This window comes from Aedes albopictus, chromosome 2, assembly GCF_035046485.1.
Source record: "Aedes albopictus strain Foshan chromosome 2, AalbF5, whole genome shotgun sequence".
Lineage (NCBI taxonomy): Eukaryota > Metazoa > Arthropoda > Insecta > Diptera > Culicidae > Aedes > Aedes albopictus.
The window spans coordinates 26,204,171-26,227,249 of record NC_085137.1 but is presented as its reverse complement, the minus strand read 5'-3'; the positions used below and the strand labels follow the sequence as shown (position 1 = coordinate 26,227,249).

The following is a 23,079-nucleotide window of genomic DNA, read 5'->3' as shown; positions in this document are numbered from 1 at the left end:
GACAAAAAACATATGTTCCATGAAAATGTACAATGTTACCTATAAATAATTGAAAATGTCCCATACTTTATAGAAAATGTACCGGTAAAACATAAAATTTTCTAATTAAAAGTGCAATTTTGTACCAATAAATAATACTGAAATGCTCCATACTAAAACACAAATGCTCCATAATAAAATGCAAATGCTCCATGGAAAATTAATATTGTACCCATAGTAAATTGAATATTGCTCCATAGAAAAATTAAATTGGTCCATAAAAAGTTGAAATTGCACCATAGAAAATAGATAAATGCTCCATAAATATTATCAAATTGCACCATACAAAATATGAATTGCTCCATGAAAAATTGAAAATTCTCCATAGATAGTATATTGTCGTAATTTAAATTCGGCAGTGGTGAACTGCTTTACGTAGCACTACTTTAGTGGTGCAGATGTTTAAAGTTATGGAGAATTTTCAATTTTTTATGGAGCAAATCATATTTTATATGGTGCGTTTGTTGATACTTATGGAGCATTAATCTATTTGCTATGGTGCAATTTAAGCTTTTTATGGTGCAATTTAATTTTTCTATGGAGCAATATTCAATTTACTATGGGTACAATTTTAATTTTCTATGGAGCATTTGCATTTTATTATGGAGCATTTGTGTTTTGGTATGGAGCATTTCAGTATTATTTATTGGTACAAAGTTGCACTTTTAATGAGAAAATTTCATGTTTCACCGATACATTTTCTATAAAGTATGGAACGTTTTCAATTATGTATGGGTAACATTGCACATTTTCATGGAACATATGTTCATTCTTTACGTTCCTACGGGACGTTATTGAGGAATACTTCATACATTTTCGTAAGGAAGTTCTCCAGCAGTGCTAGGAATTTTCTCCAATGCTTCTTCTGGTTTCTCCCCGGGAAATGCATTCTTCCGGAATTCCATTTTCCCAGAAATTCTTTCTGAAAAGCTAAAAAAAAAACTTCTGAAGACATGTCAAAAGAAACTGTTGGGAGAATCTCAGAAAAAAAATCAGAAAGCAAGTCTTAGAAGGAATCTCAGAAGGAAACATGGAAGTATTTGCTGAAGGAATCCCAAGAGAAGGAATCCCAAGGAAGTAATTTGTAGAGATACCGCTACGGATTTCCGGATGGCAGAAATACCTCCACTAGGGGTAATGGGGTCCACAATTCTGAAACCCCAACGCTTAGCGTTTTCTTAACCCTCAAAGACCCAGGACAAACTTTAAATTTTTAATTGGCTGGAACTATAAGTGGTTTCACTATGATCTATGGGATCGATTTTTTTATGCAAGAGTCGTTAATTTAGATAATAATTGACCAATTAACGCTTTGATTGCTTAAAAAAGTATTTCCATACTAATGACTTGCAATCAAAAAAGCCCAAAATCGCATATTTTAATCTAAAAATTGATGTACAGCTCAAAATTGTGACGTGCTGGAGCATATCTGAAACCGGATTCGGATTTAGCGACCCAAAATCCGTCGGAAACACATAAGTTTGCTCTTGAGATAGATCAATAGTTAATTTTTTTTTGCAATCGCTTGTTGCCAACAGGACATTGAGGTGATGCGGATGTCGGTGTGTTGGTGGTGCATTATTTTTGGCACGGGGTTCATGCATTGGTGCATGGATGCCAGGCGTAAAGTAATAGATTGTATGAAGATTACTGTGAAGTTACACAGTTCGCTAAGTTGCATAACTTGTAGGCGTTATATGATAGATTGACACTATACTGTTATGAAAGTTGGAAGGGAAATGGCTTTTTTCAATCCGTTTCTGGATTTGACATTTGAACCCCTCAAGCTACGAAAATACGAAAATACATTATATTTATAAATGTGGGAGAGAGACTAGCCAGGGATTAAACCCAAGTCCTTCGGCATATGAATCAAAAACGATAGCCATTGAACCACCATGCTCGTGCTCTCCTGAAACGCCATGGAACACCCCAGGAACGAATTTGCACCCCCTAAAACTCCATAGGACGTCATGGAGTCCCATAAAACTCCCTGACACACCCCTGAAATGTATCTAATCCCCTTTGGAACAACCTTGAAACTCCATGAAACTCTCTTAATACCCCTTCATTAACCATCCTGAAGCTTTTGGAACACTCACGAAATCCCATTAAACACTCATGAAACCCCCTGAGAATACCCGGAATATTTCTGGAACGAATCAGAAATTTCCATAAGCCCTTTGGTACCCCCGGAACACCTCTGAAACACCCCGCGGATCATCTCAATCCGCTGGAACCCTCCAAAAATCCCTTGGAAACCTCCTGAATGCTCTAATGTTATTGTTTTTGGATAACCAACAAAATGGTTTGTTAGACATTTACGTATGAAGTTCATAGGCCCAAATGTATTGAAAACGTACTAATTCAAACTGAAAATGACGAGCAAAAAATCCACTTAGATCTGAAAAAAATTGAATACGAGTCTCTCCGATTTTCCAGACAAGATGCGTTAACCAACGAACGCCAAACAGAATTCAATGTCCACTTCACCCTGCACTCCTCTTCGCATATCTACATCTCCTACTAAGGGAGCATCCAGAAAAGACGTAATTTTTTTTGGCTGATTTTGCCACCCTTTCCCCCCTCGTAACTCAATTTTCTATACACGCAAAGAAGTAAATTGTAAACACAATTAAATTCTAGTCCAAATCAACCGATTTATCAGTTTACTATAGCGACAAACCTATTTCTAGTTTAAACTGCACTAGGGGAACTGGGGGTAAGACGCCCACGTTAAGGAAGAGTCCAATTTCAACCACGAAAAACTTTATAATACACATTTTTTGGCACTAACATGAAGCACTAACATGTTTCCTTCCTAATGGAAGAAACCATAAACCAGTTTTATGTTTTACTATACTGAAAAATTCAAATTTGAAAAAAGTTTGATTTTCAGAATTTTAGTTTTAATGCGGGGTAAAACGCGCCACTAGCCACAGCTAACGCCAGGATGCCAAATTGTGTACATATACTTGCGCGCCTGGTTCATTGACAACTGTTATTGTTCGTGAATGGTATACAGTCATTACATAATTTATTATGGATCACCTGTAATTATGGGTCAATTCCATGTAAACGTCATAAAGAGCTGTTTTATCAATAATTACTACAAAATGACGTATGGTTGTGTGATTAATCTTGATTTATCGACTGTAAAGTTTTCTATCAAATATGGTTTGGCTTGCAGTCCCTCAAATCAAAAGGAAACAGAGGTTATCTATTTTCCGACGTTTCGGCGCAATGTATTTTGCCTTCTTCTTGGGATCAGTTAACTTATTTATAGTAAAAATGTGCAGTTGCTTGGTTCCAACTTGTGTTCTACTTAATTTGAGCCAGAATTTGGATCTAAATGGCTATTTTAATGTAAATAACTAGGGGTGGGCATTTTACCCCACATATGCCTCAGAAGTTTGGACCCCTGTAAAAAAATTGTAAAGGTCAAATTCGATACTTTTTCCGCTTAGTACACAAATAATGGGAGTGTGCAAAACAGTTTGTGGGGATAGCGAGAACAAAATTTTTTTAAATGATGTAAAAATGTGTAAACATTTGACAGGCTAAAATTACATCAAAAGTAACCAAAATCTTTTTTCGAAGTTTTTGTACATTTTTTTCAGTAAAAATATGTAAACTCAAATATAAAGAAGCATTTTTATTCTTATTTTAGCGATTGCAATTGAAAAAAGTACTGAAAATAACGTGGTTTGTCTAAAACAAGGGTGGCGCAACTTGCCCCCTATGGGCGTTATGGCCGCAGTTCCCCTATCACATGTTTGATAATATGTACATATATTTTCATTCATCAAATATTTTGACAGTTTGTTAGAACAAACAGAAATTGTTGTAAATACGTTGTAACTACCACAACGTAAAATAGTGGATTGTTTTAAATGACTACACTTTTGCCACTACCAAACCCGGATTGTGATTGTGTTGGTGACGGCAGCTCCTGAGGCAGCTCGGAATTTATTTTTAGACACTCGGCAAGCGGATGGAAAGGACACCGATTAAAAAAAGGCAAAAAAGCGAAACGGACAAACTTTTTGTGGATGCTGTCTTGATTAGCTGCGCGTTATATATTACGGTCAAAACTGCACTCACAGAGACACCCAAGCCTATAGAAAGTTTTTTCGAATGCTGTGTAAGGATTCTATTTATCTAGCGTTGACAACATTAGCGTTACCTGTGCAGCAAATTGCTACAGCCAGTGGTGAGTACACATATCTAGATAAGTTTTATATTCACCACCGACAACAGCGTGGGAACGTTGGGACGTTACGCCAAGAAGAGGAGGAGGAACAGCGTGGGAACTTTGCGACAGAGTTTTATTAATAAACTCTAAGTAAGAATAAAGAAATATAACTTGGCATATGTAAACTCTCAGTTTGAAAATCAACCATGCGTCAAACAAACATCATTTTTCTGCGTGAGTGTCCAAAAATAGATTTCCGAGCTGTCACAGGACTTGCCGTCGCTAATACAATCGCATTCCCCGAGCAGAAGAGAATAGCAACAGCATAATAAAATGTGTTATTTTGGAAAAATAACTGAGTAGCGGAAAGAGTTATTTTCATGTTATTTACATAACACATCCTGTTATACACTTGTATGTCATAAGCGGCAAAATAACAAAAATTATAACAAAAAACCCAGATTTATCCACCAAGTGGTGATAGTGCCTTTCTCGTCGAATATGTACTCATGAACTTTCTGTCGACGTTAGCCAAAATGTTCCTGAATCCTGATAATACTTTATATAGAAAAACAACAATTTTAACAAATCCATGATTGATTTTGGAAACTTATTCATGGTACATATTCCAATGTAATGTTCAAGATCAAAGCAGAGCTGAAAAATATCAGACCTCTCAGTTGACTGCTTGACCACCTTAACCCTGGTCGTATATTGGGGTCAGAGATGCCAGATATACAGATTTTTCTTTATTGTACAGATTTTTGACCTTCTATACAGACAAGATATAGAGTACAAAAAAATACAGAATTTTGGAATGTTATACAGATTTCTCCAGAAAGCATGAAATTTGAAGCTTTTTGCAATAAATTTGTTGAAAACTTTATAAATTGTTGCTTAAATTTTAAAGAATTTATGGAAATTTGTACGTTTTCACAAATGTTTTAGAAAAATAAATACCTGCAAAAGTTTTAAACTGTCAGAAAGTAGTACATTTTTGTTAGTTCCTATTGAAATCTAGGACTCTCGGTGTCTGCTATACCCTCAAATACGGCGATACAGAAAAATATGTAATGATACAGATTTTTGATAAAAATAATCTGGCATCTCTGATTGGGGTCATTATGACTCCATTCCATGCATTACGGCAGCGGGGTGAGCGTCAGCTAATGCATGAAGAAGGTCAACTCTATTCACAATCGTAGATCTGTTTGTGATCTTCGCCATTGTTTATTTCAGTACACTTTAGGCTATATTTTATTACCAAATGTAACACGATTCATGTAAAACGTGATCTTCTTGCGAGAAAAATGCAGAAAATGTAAAAATTTCCATTCAAATTTCAATCGCAATAAGAAGAGCGAGGGCTCAACCAGCCGCACCCAAATTGTGAGCAGTTATTTTAGAAGCAAAAGTAGATTGAAGATTGAAAATTGATAAGGTGTTGATGCGATTAGATTTTAATTTTTCCATAAAACGTTGATCCATCCTACTATGCATTTACACCGCTAGAATCTGAAATGGTGTGATTTCCATTCCCAGTTGTGCATTTGGACGAGTCGGACGTGTGCTCCGTATCTCACCACGCGATAGACCTCGTATAAGTGGAGTTTTTTCCCCCGCAAGTGCGGAAGGTTTTTTATATCGTACGTTTTCCTGCTTGTGCGAAGTGTAGTGTCGCAAGGTGGTATCCAGCGCAACCCGGGAAGCGAGGTGCTTGCATCATCGTACATCAAAGAAGAAGCATCGCATCCAAGAAAGTCATCTTTATCGCCATCATCAGCCCCTCCGTCATCGAAGAGGACGGCGGCGACGGGTGCGAAGGCAGACGCGACGGACAGCTTTACCATCGACCTGCCTGTGATAAATATCTACCTGCTTCGGTCAGATAAGTATCACTCTTTCGATACACTCTTTTGTCCGCCCAATTTGTTTTGATCGCTTTTGTCTATTGTATCCCCAGTCCACATTCGACCACGTGTTTTTTTTTGACATCCATAACAGTGGTTCCCAAACTACTGTATACGGGTAAGGGTGTACAAACTATAAATAACAGAACATTTTTTTTTTGTTTTTTTTTATTAGCTATTTTTTCTTTTTTTTTTCAATACCGTTTTTTTTGCATCCTACAGGGTGCGCTAAAATAAACATAAGAATTGAATTCGTATATTATTAGTACAAGTTTTTTTTTTTGCTTTATTTTTTTTCTATATATTATTAACATTGTTTGGTTTACAAACCAAACAGTTGTCGTCCTAAGGAAGAAAGTGCACTGTAAATACTTTAAGGTTTTTCTCTTCCTCTTTTGCACTTTTGAGTTATTTTCCATAAATTTGTTTCCACATGGACGATTCGATTGGAGGCGAAACGCCTCCCAATGATATCATTGCTCGTACGCGGTTTTATCAGCCATCTTCGCCTGGACCTTGGGTTGTCTATTTCCGGCGCAAATGCAAACCATTGAATATGCTTTCGATTTCTCGAGAGCTGACGCGTAAGTATCCTGGGACCGTTATTCACCAAGTGAAAGCATCCAAGCTGCGTGTTACCGCACCTAGCTACAAAGCAGCGAATGAAATTGCTCAACACGAAGCGTTTACTGTTGAATACGCGGTCTATGTGCCAGCACGAGAAGTGGAGGTGGAGGGGAAGATCCTCGACGAAATGCTGACATGTGAGGACATCAAGACCGGCTTTGGTCGATTCAAAAATAGGTCAATTCCTGATGTGGCTATCCTAGACTGTAAACGCTTATCTAAGGTTTCCATGGAAGGAAATAAAAAGGTGTACTCGCCTTCAGCGTTTTTTCGAGTGACTTTTCCAGGTTCCGTCCTCCCGGAATTTGTTGTAATTGATGGTGGTTTTTACCCAGTGCATCTTTTTAGGCCGAAGGTTTTTAATTGTACCAAATGCAAGCAGTTTGGTCACAGTGATAGCTTTTGCGACAACAAGCCCCGTTGTGGCAAATGCAACCAAGCTCATTTGGAGGACTCTTGCACACAGGAAGCGGAAAAATGTAGCTACTGTGGTGGAGATCCACACGACTTGCAAGTTTGCCCGGCTTACAAAAGACGCATTCGAAATGAGAGTCGCTCTATTATAAGGCGCTCCAAGCAGACCTATGCGGAGATGGTGAAATCTTTTAAAACACCAGATTCCGTGTCTGAATCAGCTGTCCCAGTTGAAAATCCCTATCAGGAGTTGTCTTCCGATGATCAGGACGATGGCGAAACTGATGAGGGTGGATCTCTTTCGGAGGTACACGCACCTGGAAAAAGGAAGTCATCATCTTCCCCGGGATTGCGCCGAAAGGTCTTTTTGAAGTCTTCCCTCAAAAGTTTGCCAAATGTCAAAGGGGACGGGGTAAACTTAAAAACTCCGAATAATCAGGTTCCTCTAGCTTCAGATCCATGTTGTAGCAAGAACCTGTCACCCCCGTCTCCGCCTGTTAAATACACTTCAAAGAGAAATAATCGACAAGGTAGCAAGAAAAAAGCTACCAAAGTTCCTCGCAGTTCAAGCAAGCCTCCTAGACCCAAGCGAGGACTGTTGACTTTTAGGGTTCTCGTGGATCGCTTATATGATGCCCTCAGCCTTCCAGAAACATTTAGAGGCATTATTGATATGTTTATACCTACAGTAGAAGAATATCTTCGGAATCTGACACAATCATGGCCCCTCCTTGCTGCGATCATATCTTTCGATGGATAATTCATCAAGTGAGGTACAAGATATGATCACTGTGCTACAGTGGAACTGTCATAGTCTAAAACCTAAATTAGACCTGTTTAAGTTTTTGATTCACAACTCTGATTGTGATATATTTGCCCTTTGTGAAACATGGCTTTCTTCTGAAGATGAGCTCAACTTCCACGATTTTAACATTATACGCCAGGATAGAGATGACCATTATGGGGGAGTTCTTTTGGGGATCAAAAAGACTTACTCATTTTATAGAATTCCAATCGCGACTCATCCTGGCGTAGAAATCGTCGCTTGCCAAATAAACGTAAAGGGTAAAGAACTTTGCGTAGCTTCCGTTTACATTCCTCCAAGAATTTCAATTAACCGCCGTCATCTTTGGAATGCGGTTTCTGCACTATCACATCCAGTTTTAATTCTGGGTGATATGAACGCGCATGGTACAGGGTGGGGCGAACCATATGACGATAATAGAGCGGCCATTTTCTATGATTTGTGCGACGATTTCAATTTGAACATTTTAAATACAGGTGAAGTGACACGTATTGCATCTGACGGCAAAGAAAGTCGTCTCGACCTATCACTGGGGTCAAGTTCACTATCATTCGATTGCTTGTGGAAGGTAATCGAGGATCCTCATGGTAGTGATCACTTACCCATTATAACCACCATAAAGCATAATAGTGAAAGGTCAGACCATCCAATTCAGGTTCCTTTTGACCTCACAAGGAATATCGATTGGCAAAAGTATGCAGAAGCGGTATCTTTTGGCATCGAATCATTCAATCCCCTCCCACCTTTGGATGAGTATCGATTCCTGTCTGAACTGATATATAAGAGTGCATTAGAATCACAAAAACGACGTGTTCCAAGTGCAACCTTCAAAAGAAGACCAGCCACACTAGGCTGGGATGATGATTGCACCCAGTTGTATCTTAAAAAATCTGATGCTTTCAAAACTTTTCGTAGGCACGGTACCTCAGATCTTTATCAAGAGTACGCAAAGCTCGAAAGACAGCTGAGAAACCTGCTGAAAGCGAAGAAGCGTAGTTATTGGCGACACTTCATTGAGGGTCTCTCTAGAGAAACTTCAATGGCAACGCTTTGGAGAGTGGCTCGCAACATGCGAAACCGCTCTTCTTCTAATGAGAGTGACGAATACTCCAACCGTTGGATATTTAGCTTCGCGAAAAAGGTCTGCCCAGACTCAGTCCCAGCACAACCGATATCTTGGGAAACATCCCCAAGAGACGGTTCTCTGGACAGACCCTTCACTATGCTGGAACTTTCTATGGCTCTTCTTTCATCAAACAATTCTGCTCCGGGAAGCGATATGATCAAGTTCAATCTTCTAAAGAATCTCCCAGATATCGCGAAAAGACGATTACTGGACCTGTTCAACTCATTCATGGAGAACAACATCGTTCCGCATGAATGGAGACAGGTCAAAGTAATAGCTATTCAAAAGCCTGGTAAACCAGCGTCTGATCATAATTCATACCGCCCAATTGCTATGTTATCATGTTTAAGGAAATTGTTGGAAAAAATGATCCTATCACGACTCGATCATTGGGTCGAATCGAATAACTTGCTTTCAAATACACAATTCGGGTTTCGTAAGGGCAAAGGAACAAACGATTGTCTAGCGTTGCTTTCAACAGATATTCAACTGGCCTTTGCGGAAAAGGAGCAACTGGCTTCAGTTTTCTTGGATATTAAGGGCGCTTTTGATTCAGTTTCCATAGGAATATTGTCAGAAAAACTGCACAATAGTGGACTTCCAGGAATTTTAAATAATTTCTTGTATAATTTGTTGTCAGAAAAACATATGAGTTTCAATCTCGGACAACTGACAACTTCCAGAATTAGTTACATGGGCCTACCCCAAGGCTCATGTTTAAGTCCCTTGCTTTATAATTTTTACGTGAAAGACATTGATAGTTGCTTGGAAGGACAATGCACGCTAAGACAACTTGCAGATGATGCTGTGGTTTCTCTAAAAGGCCCACATGCAGAAATGTTGCAAAGACCATTGCAAAATTCTCTAAATAATCTGTCAATCTGGGCAAGAGATTTAGGGATCGAGTTTGCTCCGCAAAAAACTCAATTGGTTGTGTTTTCTAGAAAGCGGAACCCAGCCCAACTGAAACTCAATCTTTTGGGAATAGAAATCGACCAGTCTTTGACTTCGAAATACCTTGGGGTCTGGTTTGATTCAAAAGGCACTTGGGGTACCCAAATCAAGTATTTGGTGCAAAAATGTCAACAAAGGATCAATTTTCTACGCACAATTACCGGAACATGGTGGGGTGCTCACCCGGAAGACCTCATAAAACTTTACAAAACGACTATTCTCTCTGTTATTGAGTATGGCTCTTTCTGCTTTCACTCAGCAGCAAACTGCCACCTAATAAAATTGGAACGAATTCAATACCGTTGTTTGCGTATTGCTCTCGGCTGTATGCACTCAACGCATAATGCGAGCCTTGAGGTCCTGGCAGGGGTGAAACCTCTCCAGAACCGATTCTGGGAGCTCTCGCTAAGGTTACTTATCAAGTGTGGAGTGAGCAACACACTTGTCATTGAAAACTTCGAAGAAATGCTCAGTCTGAACACTCAATCAAAATTCATGAGAATTTATCTGTTCTACATGTCATCTGACATAAGCCTACCAAGTTATAATCCTCCCCGTGTACACTTCACTAATGACAGTACCTCTGTTAAATACGATCTGTCCATGAAACAAGCTATTCATGGAATACCAGATCAACTTCGATGTATATCTATTCCTCGCATTTTTAACGAAAAGTACCAAAATGTCAATTCCTGTAAGAAATTCTTCACTGATGGGTCTCGCATAAATGGATCCACTGGTTTCGGTGTCTTCAATGAAAATTTCACCGCCTTCCGCAAACTTCAGGAACCTTGTTCGGTTTATGTTGCTGAGCTGGCAGCAATCAATTTCGCTTTGGGGATGATTTCAAACATGCCCGTAGACCATTTCTTCATCTTCTCGGATAGCCTTAGTTCGATTGAGGCACTCCGGTCGATGAAACCTGTAAAACATTCATCTTACTTTCTTACAAAAATAAGGGAGCAGATGGGTGCACTGGTCGAAAGATCATACAAGATTACCTTTGTATGGGTCCCCTCACATTGCTCAATTTATGGCAATGAGAAGGCGGACTCTCTCGCAAAGGTGGGCGCACAGGAAGGTGAGATCTATGATAGAAGAATTTCACATGATGAATTTTTCCATTTTGTTCGCCAGAGTTCTCTTCAAAGTTGGCAAAATGATTGGCGAGATGGCCAGCTGGGACGGTGGTTACATTCCATTATTCCTAATGTTTCTTTGCGAGTGTGGTGGTATGGTTTGGATGTAAGTCGCAATTTCATTCGCGTGATGTCAAGACTTATGTCCAACCATTACTCGCTAGACGCGCATTTACACAGGATTAACCTCGCGTTGAGCAATGTTTGTACTAAGTGCGGTTCCGGTTATGATGACATCGACCACGTAGTTTGGCAATGCCCGGATAATGACGCCTCCAGAGCGCTACTATTGGATACCCTTGAGGCCCGAGGTAGACAACCCTTTGTTCTTGTGAGAGATGTGTTGGGGACCCGCGATGTCACATATATGGGATGTATTTTCGACTTTCTTCGCTCTGCTGGTATAAAAGTTTAATTCGCTTGTGTTTTCTTCTCCAGTTTTTTTTTCTCTGTTTTGTCCTCTTTGTGTTACCAAGCTACTCCTGGCCATCCGGAAGACCAAGTCCCACAACAAGTTGGTACCAACACCACAAGGCACCGAATTCGCTAGCAAGATGCGATTCACCCCCGGATGAGCAGCAGTGAAACCTTTGGCCCAATCCTTACCCTGTCCATCCCTCAAAATGTGACCTTCTAACCTCGAGCTGCCACGAGTACCCTGGCTTCCACCCATTACTAACAGATATCATTAAAAAGTTATTACTCTGTATAATGTATAGTATTAAGTACAAAGAAAGATCCTCGGCTCCGTAAAGCGTTATACGCGATTGAGCCCCAAATAAATGAACTAGATAAAAAAAAAAAAAAAAATGGTGTGATTTGAAATATCACTTTGGTCACGATTTTGTTCTCTTGCATATTGAAGACTTTGACCATTTCATCACTTATAATCTTACCCAACGTTTAAAGGCTATCAAAAAAGCCACGATTTGATTTATCGCTTTGACATTTATTTTATTCACTTTTATAATTCCGCTATTTGATGTGCATGGGTTTTGTTAAATTTTACGTTTGACCACTTCCGGTGGGACACCTGGAATTCTGGTTGTCTCAAATGTGGTCTGAGATTATGTTCTTGTTAACTGTGCATCGAGTTAACTAAAAAGCTGAAAGTTAATGTGATTTGATGCTATTTTCTTGCAACAGTTCAACATTTTTTTGAAAAACCACGATTTTATGTATCGCATGCATGATTTTGGTTTCTTCTTCTTCTTTATGGCTCGACGTCCCCGCTGGGACTTGGCCTGCCTCGCTTCAACTTAGTGTAATTTGAGCGCTTTTCCACAGTTATTAATTGTAGGGCTTTCTTTGTCTGCCATTGCATGAACTTGTATATTGTGAGGCAAGTACAATGATACACTATGCTCAGGGAGTCAAAGCCTTAACCACTAGGCTAACTGGAGACTTCTATTAAATCACTTCCGAAGGAACACCCGCAACCGATTCCGAAATATTATTACAAGTTCTAGATGTGGCCTGAGACTATTTTCTTGTTGGCCTTACATCAGATTATAAAAAAAACGCCGCTATGGTTCAGTTCCCTTCTATATTTTACCACTTCCGGTGGGCTACTCGTCTCGTCTCTAGTTCTGGAACACTACCGGTTCTCCCAAATATGGTCTGAGATTATTTGTTGGCTATCGTTTATCATGTTACTGAATAAGTCATTGATATGTTACATATATTGGTTCTCTTTTATTTTTGACCATTTCTGGCGGGACAACCGGAATCGGTTCCGTAACACACTGATATGGCTTGCGTCTATTTTTTTGCAACTGTTCATCATGTTACTTAAATAGCCGTGATACCTCAATCACATGCACAGGTTTGCTTTCACTTTCGGCTCGGAACCGGTTGCGGAACACTACTGATAATCTCTTAAATTATCTGAGCCTATTTGCTTGCAAACGTTTGTTAGGTTATCAAAAAAGCCGCGCTTTGCTATGTTGCATGCAGTAGTTCCGGAACTACTGACAGTCCATAATGTGGTCTTAGCATAAAAGGTCATCAAATTGTCGGAAAATCTGTGATTTGATGTGCCGCATGTAAAAACTATGTCAAATTTTATATACGGCCACTTCCGGCGGAACTCCCGGAACCGGTTCCGCAACACTACTTGCTCAGATATGGTCTGAGTCTATTTTATGCCAACCTTTCATTATCACAAAAGCCGCGCTTTGATATGTCACATGCGTGGATTTGGTTCACTTTAATATTTGGCCACTTTCAGCAAAACACCCGGAGCCGGTTCCGGAACAAAACCGGTTCAGATATGGTCTGGGACTGTTTTCTTGCTAACTGTTCATCAAGTTATCGAAATTGCCGCAGTTTGATGTGTCGCATGCATGGGTGTGAATCACTTTTTTATTTGACCACTCCCAGCGGGTCATCCGGAACCGGTTCCGAAACTCTACCGGTTCAGATATGATCTGAGTCTTTTTTGATGCCAACCTGTCATCGGGTTATAAAAAAGTCGCGCTTTGATATGTCGCATGCATGGATTTGGTTCACTTTTATATTTGGCCACTTCCGGCGGGACATCCGAAACCGGTTCCGGAACACAACCGGTTCAGATATGGTGTGAGACTGTTTTCTTGCTAACTGTTCATCAGGTTATCGAAATTGCCGCAATTTGAAGTGTCGCATGCATGGCTTTAGTTCACTTTTATATTTGGCCACTTCCGGCGGGACATCCGGAACCGGTTCCGGAACACTACCGGTTCAGATATGGTCTGAGACTGTTTTCCTGCTAAACGTTCATCAGGTTATCCAAAATGCCACAGTTTGATGTGTCGCATGTATGTGTTTGTTACATTTTTATGTATGGCCCCTTCCAAGGGTACTGGTCCGGAACACCTAAATGGCCATAACTCCGGAACGGCTGAACCGATCCGAACCATTTTCAATAGGAAACAATGAGACCAGATTCCGCGTCGAATGACCCGTTGGTCATTGAAATCGGTTGAGGTTTACTGCCAAAAAGTGATGTGAGTTTTTTTGTACACATACACACACACATACACACACACATACATACACACAGACATCACCTCAATTTGTCGAGCTGAGTCGATTGATATATAACACTTGACCTCTCCGGGAGCTCTATCAAATTTTCGTTTTTGGAGTGAACATATAGCCTTTCGGTACACCTTGGTGTACGAGAAAGGTAAAAATGTTCCTGGAAGACCTGTGTAATAACATGTTTTGTTAGTTTCAATAACAACTTAATAATAGCGAATTTTTAAAATATTTCAATAACAAACTTTGATATGAATACGTTATTGATAACAATCCGAAAACAAAATTTGCTTTTTTTCTGATTCGGATAGGAACTCCTCCAAAGTCCCATATACATTCAATGGGATACGCAACAATAGGATCTATTGCTAAATTTTTCATTCATAATTGGGACGCTATTGTTGTCGCAAACGGTTTATTATCGAAAACAGAGAGAAACAATAGTTTTCGTTTATTTTCTAAACAACTTACGATGAAAAACTACCGTCGTTTTGAAACCCTTTATTAGGTGGTTCATTGTTTATAAGATTTATTTACATTATTACCTCATTTATTGACACATTTATCCAAGTGAATCTATGTGGGCTTGATGCAGTGAAATCAATAAAAATAAAATGTCTAAAAATAATCAATGGAGTTCTTGATGACTTATTTTTTTACATTTTTGCCGAAAATGTGTTGTTCGTCGTTGAATTCCACCAGTTGATCCAAAATGTTTCATAAAATGCCTAACACTCTATTACACTTTCTATTTTCGTATTCATATCTTACTGAAACTGGGACAAAAAAAAACAGGTATATTTTTCAAAGAGCTTATAAAACAAAAAGGCTGATAAGTTGGCACTGTCACAGTTAAAACGTAATGTCAGTAAGAAGAGGAACTGATGACAAAATAATATTTTCTCTTACAGTTCCTCACGGAATGCTGTGTACAACGAAAATCTCGAATGGTGTAGTTTTGATTGCAAAGCTAGTTATGTTGTAATATTAATGATCAAATATTTGTACAGTCTCAATGACACAATAATAACTGAACTTCTGCTACAACAAAACATGTTATTGAAATGTAATTTAAAGAAAATATACCAAGAGCACGATCATAACAAAATAAGATTGTCTAACAGAACATGTTATGGAATGGTGATGACTTAATAAGTTAATAATAACAAACCGAGATATAAAAACAGGTTTTGTGATTCCGTTGTTATTATTTTGATATTTTCCTCTGCTCGGGTCTGGCTATGTTAGTGGTAAAAGTGCAGTCGTTTGGAACAAACCATTATTTTATGTTGAAACTACCAAATCTATGTTTGCTCTAGCAAACAATCAACAATTTCGACAAATAAAAATGTTTGTTTTATCAAATAATGGAACAGTTCAGTTTAAACTAGAAATCATTTTGTCGCTATAGCAAACTGGAATTTTAAATTGTGTTAACCATTTATTTCTCTGGAAGACTAGATCAGCGAAGGTTAATGCTTTTACCCTAATAAAGCCTGCGCACTTTAGAATCGGTACGCTTTCTACCGGCTGCTGATCAAAAACGGTTTAACCTAGAAAAAAATGTTGTAAGAAGCAAATGAAGCTTATTTATTGTATTTTGTAGGAAAAATATGAAAAAATCAGTTTTTATTTCTTCAAGATAAAATTTTGACCTGATTGTGAAATTCATGCCATTTTATTCTGCACAAAACAATAATCGTCAATATTTTCAAATTTCACAGCTTACGGGCTGATATTTCCACAAAAAACAAAACTATACTCATAAAACATATGCTCAAAACAAGTTACGACATTAAACTCTTGACAAGTATGGTTCACAAGACCATAATAAACTTGTAGTCTTATTGTCCATTCACGCTATATTCAAAACATAATTTTACTCAAACTATTTTTTTATGAAAAAATATTTCCTGAGATCGTTTTTTGAATCTACAATTCCTCAATTCAAGTGGCTCAACTTAATTCATATCGAACCCTGGATTATTTTTGGAATTATTAGCAGTTTTCCCTCACAGTAGTCGGAAATTAACAGCCATAGGGCTTACCCTCATAATAAGCCTAAAATAAGATAGTTTTCATGGATAAAACACTGAAAACCATATAGATTATGGAACTATAGATGTGATTCTATGATCACAAATAAAAAACTTCTGAGTATATTTAGTTTTATTAAAAAAAATCGTTAGATATTTCACGCCATCAAAACACATCCAATGAATTTCGTCAGCAATAGTCCATACAGCTTTCGAGCCACGATTATTTATATTGTACTGCTTCAAATCATTGGTTTCTTCTATACCAATACTATTCGTATAGTGGCCTTCCCGTATGTGCATTTTCCGAACTAAAGCTTATGCGAAAACAACTTTTTTGACCTTAAATATATATGCATGTCTTTGATTTTCCATAAAACCCTTCAAAGGCTTACCAAAGCTATATTGGAAATTTTAAAATACTCATGGAATATTTTGAATCCCTTAATCAACAATCATAATACCAAGAACTATTCTATACTGCGTAATTAATGGGTTTGATAATTATATATTCCTACACACAAATCTTGAATCTGACAATGATTGGTTTTTGCTCAATGTGTGCAGAAAAAACTGGCACTATTTACGAATTCAGATAAATAGTTCATCTAAAAATATAAAAACAGCAAATTTAATATTTTTCCTACAAACTACAATAGATAATCTTCAATTGCTTCTAACAACACTTTTCCAAGTTACATCGTTTTTGAGCGGCAGTCGGTTGAAAGTGTACCGATTCTAAATTGCGCAGGCTTTAGCATTATTTATGATAGTAAAATTTGACATGTTTTACTGATTATTCATTCGTATATAACATAGCAAACTAATCAAATGTTCTGTAGTGATTGTGAATAATGCCATTTATGATTCTTCTTTTTTATGGCATGACGTCCTCACATGTGCAAAGCCTGCTTCTTAGCTTAATGTTCTATGAGCACTTTCACAGTTATTAACTGAGATCTTCCTCTGTCAATAACCATTCTGCATATGTACAGGGGATGGCCAAAATGTTTGGGATAGGTAACTTTTTTAACTCTCACAAAAAAGTTCAACATGCTATAACTTTTCATAGAGTGCATCAAAAAGTCTGAAATTTTGACTGTTTTTCAACCTATTTTATGTGCATCATTGGTACAAATTTGGGCTCGATTGATTGATCTTTCGCAAAGTTAGAACCGTTCGGGTGAAACACTATTTTTTAGACAACTCATTTTTGAGCTGTCATATCTCGGAAACCAGTGAACCGAATTGAATGAAATTTTGAACGTACACTAACAATATACAAATGCTTCACAAACTAATAAAACATAGATACTTTTTGAACGTTGAAAAAAGTTATCATGGATTGATACTTTTTGGATTTTTCTCAAAAAAATGTAATTTTTTTAAGTCAATGTCATTAACTTTTAGTGTTGATGTCCAAAGATTTTCCACTTCTGTTCTCAAGTTATCTTTAGTCGGATATATTAGAGCCTGTTTAAATTAAAGGAAGAACACATTTAGCAACTTTTGTGGGGAATTGTGTTATTTTCCTCTATATGGGTAAAAATATCAACCCGGTATAACTAAATTCGTTGTGAGAAAATATTACATTTTATAACGTTGTATCAAGTATGAATATATTGTTGATAAACGTTAAAAAGTTCATTCAATTCGATTCACTGGTTCTCGAGATATGACATCTCACAAATGAGTTGTCTAAAAAATAGTGTTTTACCCGAACCGTTCTAACTTCGATAAAAATTAAAAACTGTCAAAATTTGAGATTTTTGGATGCACTCTATGAAAAGTTACAGCATGTTGATTTTTTTGGGAGAAAAAAAGTAGCCTATCCCAAGCATTTTGGCTACCCCCTGTATATCATGTAGCAGGCACGAAGATACTCTTTACACAAGGAAATCAAGGAAATTTTCTTTCCTTTACGCGTTTCTATCATCCTACCGGAAAATGTATAACTCGAGCTGAAAAAATAAATATTTTGTAGCTTGTTGCATAAAAACTATTTTTGTTCTAAACTTAGAAAATTTACTTATTTGATGATTAATTGTTCGCCATTATGTGAATTTCGTATCAGATTCATCAGTTAAATTACATTCCTCTTTGTGTAAACTGACCTATCCAACACAAATGCCTCAGCCATTCAAGTAGCATTCCAAACATGAATTATCCACCAGCCCGTAATCCAGCCACTGAAATCCAAACCCACCATTGCTTCTGAAAGGCGAGATAAGCACCGGAAGATCAGCCGACGTTGGTTAAGCAGCAGAACTAAGCCAACCATAAACCACAGCGTTTACCTCCCGCCTTTTGAAATCGTTTACCCGGTGTTCCCATCATCTCCCCCCGCAAGCTGTGCGTTGTTGAATGTCGTGTACTCCGAGCTCCTTTAAACCCACACAGACTCCAACCGCAATTTATCATCGTTATTTTCCGCCTGGTTGCAAATACTTGACTGGGGCACAGGAAAAAAGCGTGAGATCACGTCGAGCCGTTTCTACTGCAAATTTGTAGAACTCAATACAAAAATGACTGAAATCAAATTGATGGGACGAAGTGCTTTGATTTCTATGTCATTTTCATAATAGCATTTCGGTATTGTCCATGCAGCTACGTAACGGCAACGACGTAATAAAACAAATAAGTTTTTGATGTGCATACGTAACCCAAGAACACAGTTCTTCATATTTCGAACAGTGTGTATCCGAAAAATGACTCACCGGGAAAAGATTTAAATAAGTTTCTCGTAAATTATTTCATCACCTCCAGAAACACGAGTATGATGTACTGAGAGAGAGAGACCTAGAAATCATTCTGCCGTCCTTTCTCCCAAAGCCGGACGGACCCAACTCGTAGCGGGGTTCTTCCCACAGCTTCCAATGAGAGCGGATGAGTCCTGATGAGCTTTGGCATTCGTTACGCCCAAGTTTCTCCATTGCAATTTAACGTTATCGTGTGCGGTAGATGGATGCTCAAGCTCATTCTCTAGCTCCACCACCGCATGGTAGAGACATCTCTTTCATATATATGACTTCAGTCGTTTTCAGAGTAGCTTAGGTAAACTGAGGATGATGGTGGCAAAAGTGCCAGTGCTAATTTTCCGCAGCAACACTTCTAGACGAGCGAGGGTCTGAATGTTTGCTTTAAAAGTTCTACTCTCGCGGGACGGGAAAAGTTCATCAACAAAAGTTATTTTGTTTCAAATTTGTTAATGCTGAAGTTTGCGTGATGAATAGAATTAGAATAATTTAGGTCATCAATTTGCTTGTATCATGCTAAAAAAATGTTCTACTATTTTCCCTTGCCGCAGTTGAGATTCCAGTTTATTTTTTTGAGTTTTAAAGAATTATGTATTTTTTATCTGTGTTAACGAGATTTTTAGCTCAAGGCTAGTTTACCTCGGGACTCACGCTTCACTTCCCTTCCTCCTGCCATTCTTACGAAAATTCCTCCTGGGATTTTTTCTGCAATTTCTCCAGAAGGAACTTCTATAAGAATTTCTCCTGGAATTTCTCCAGGAATTTCTTCAGGAAAGTAATATAGAAATTTCTCCAGAAATTCATCCAGAAACTCCTCCAGGGGTTTCTCCAGGTATTTTTCCTAGATTGTCCCTAGGAATTCCTCCAGGAAGTTTTCGAGGTATTTCTCAAGGAGTTTATCCAAAAATTTATCCAGGAATTCATACAGAAATTCCTCTAGAAGTTTCTTCGTGAAGTAATCTAGGAATTTCTCTAGGAGTTTTTCAGGAATTTCTCCAAGAGTTCATCCAGAAGCTTACCTGAACTTCCCCCAAGAATTTATTCAGAATTTCATCCAAGCGTGCATACAGGATTTTTCCCAGGAATTTCTCCAAGAATTCTTCCAGAAGTTCATCCAGGAAATTCTCCAGATTATTCAGGAGTTTTCGCAAAAAAATCTCCAGGAATTTCCCCAAGAATTCATCTAGAAGCTCATCCAAGAACTTCTTCAGGTATTTATTCAGGAAATTATCCAGGAATTCCTCTAGAAGTTTCTCCAGGAAGTAAACTAGGAATTTCTACAGAAATTCTATTAGAAATTTCTCCAGGATTTTCAACAATAATTTCTCTAGAAATTTCTCCAAGAATGCATCTAAAAGTTCATCCAGGAATTTAACCAGGTATTTTTTCCTCTAGGAGTTTCTCCAGGAAGTATTCTAGGTATTCCGCTAGGAATTATCTCAGGAATTTCACTAGGAATTTCTCCAAGAATTCATCCAGAAGTTCACCCAGGAATTTCTCCAGGAATTCCTTCAAGTATTTCCAAAGAAATTCTCCAGAAAGTTATCCAGGAATTTCTCCAAGAATTTATCTAGTAGTTTAGCCAGGAATTTTCCCAGGAATTTATTCAAGAATTTCTCCAGGAATTTATCGTGGAATTTCTCTAGGAGTATCTCCAGGCAGTAATCTAGGAATTTTTCCAGGAATTTCTTCAGGAATTCCTCCAGAAAAGTCTTCAGGAATTCCTCTAAAATTGTTTTCAAGAACTCCTCCAGACATTCCTCCAGGAATTTCTTCAGGAAATCCTGTGGGAGTTTCTTCAGGAACTAATCTAGTAAAATCTCCAGGAATTTATTCAGGAATATCTCCAAGAATTCATCCAGACGTTCATCTAGGATTTTCCCCAGAAATTTTTCCAGGAATTTCTCAAGGAGTTCCTGTAGGAGTCTCTCCAGGAAGTTATCTAGGGACAACCGTCAAAAATTCCTCCCGAAATTTATCCAGGAGTTTCTCCAGATATTTCTTCTAGATTGTCGCTAGGAATTCCTCCAGGAGTTACTTCTGGCATTTCTCCAGTAATTTCTCGAGGAATTTCTCAAGGAGCTTATCCAAAAATTTTGGGAATTTATCCGTGAGTTCATCCAGGAATTTTCCCAGGAATTCATCCAGGAATTTCCCTAGGAGTAATCCAGGATTTTTTCTAGGAATTCCTCCAGGAAAGTCTTCAAGAAATCGTCCAGCAGTTCATAAGAAATTTCCCCAGGAATTTCTCCAGAAATTCGTCCAAGAGTTCATCCAGGAATTTTTCCAAGAATTCAACCAGGAGTTCATCCAGGAGTTTATCCTGGAATTTCTCCAAGAATTCATCCAGGAATTCCTCTAGAAGTTTCTCCAGGATTCACCAGGAAAGTCTCCAAGAATTTCTCTTTAAATTTCTTCAATAAATCATCCAGAAGTTCATCTAAGAATTAAACCAGGTATTTCTCTAGGAATTCCTCTAGGTGTTTCTCCAGGAAGTAATCTAGGAATTTCTCCAGGAATTTCTTCAGGAATTTCTCTAGGAATTTCTCCAAGAATTCATCCGAAAGTTCACCCAGGAACTCCCCCAGAAATATCCCCAGGAATTTCCGCAAGAATATCCACAGCAATTTCTTCTGGTATTTCCCAAGATTTTTTCAGGAATTACTCCAACAGTTTATCCAGTAGTTTATCCAGGAATTTCTTCAGGAATTTCTCAACGAATTTCTCCTGGAGTTTCTTCAGGAAGTAATCTATAAATTTCTTCAGGAATTTCTTTAGGAATTTTTCTATGAATTTCTTCAAGAATTCCTCTTGGAATTTTGTCATGAATTCCTCCAGGAAAGTCTTCAGAAATTCCTCCAAAAGTTTTTTCAAGAATTTCTCCAGGCATTCCTCCAGGAATTTTTCCAGGAAACCCTCTAGGAGTTTCTTCAGGAAGCAATCTAGATTTATTTTCCCAGAATTTCTCAAGAAATTTCTCGAATAGTTCATCCAGAAGTTCATCCAGGAATTTATCCAGGTGGTTCTACTGAAATTCCTCTAGAAGTTTCTCCAGGAAGTAAACTAGGAATTTCTCCAGGATTTTTTAAAGAAATTTTTCAGGAATTTCTTTAAGAATTAATCCAGATGTTCATCCAGGCATTTCCCCAAGAAATTCTTCAGAAATTTATCCAAAAATTTATCTTGTAGTTTATCAAGGATTTCATCAGAAATTAATTCAGGAATTTATTTGCGAATTTATCCAATAATTTCTCCAGGAATACCTCTAGAAGTTCCTCCAGGATGTAATCTAGGAAATTCTGCGGGAATTTCTTTAGGGATTCCTCTAGAAATTTCTCGAAGAAATCCCCTTGAAATTTTTTCAGGAATTTCTCCAGGCATTCCTCCAGGAATTTCTCCACGATATCCTCTAGGAGTTTCTCCAGGAAGTTATCTAGAAATTTCTCCAGGAATTTCTTCAGGAATTTCTCTTGGAATTTCACTAGAAATTTATTCAATAATTCATCCAGAAGTTCATCCAGGAATCTATCCAGGTGTTTTTACTGGAATTTCTCTAGGAGTTTCTCTAGGAAGTAATCTAGGAATTTCTCCAGCAATTTCTTCAGGAATTTCTACAATAAATCATCCACAAGTTCATCCAGGAACTAAACCATGTATTTTTCTAGGAATTCCTCAAGGAGTTTCTAGGAGTTTCTCTAGGAATTTCTCCAAGAGCTTGGAATTACCCCAGCAATTTCTTCAGGAATTTCCCAGGAATTTCTCCAGAAACTTCTCCAAGAACTCCTCCAGGAATTTATCCAGCAAATTCTCCAGGAATTCCTTCAGAAATTTCTCTAGGAATTTCTCCAATAATTCATCCTGAAGTTCATCCATGAATTTAGGTCCAGGTTTTTTTTAGGAATACCTCTAGGAGTTTTTCCAGGAAGTAACCTAGGTATTTCTCCACGAGTTCCCTCAGGAATTTCCAAAACATTTTTCAGGAATTTCTCCAGGCATTCCTCCAGGAATTTCTCCAGGATATCCTCTAGGAGTTTCACCAAGAAGTAATCTAGAAATT

At 38.0% G+C, this 23,079-nt stretch overlaps 1 protein-coding gene across 2 annotated transcripts in view; it reads left to right on the top strand.

Annotated features, from left to right (window-relative positions):
* LOC109407024 (transient receptor potential-gamma protein) overlaps window positions 1-23,079 on the top strand; it is a 502,502-nt gene that overhangs the window by 392,241 nt on the left and 87,182 nt on the right. The gene's annotated exons all lie outside the window — the stretch shown is intronic.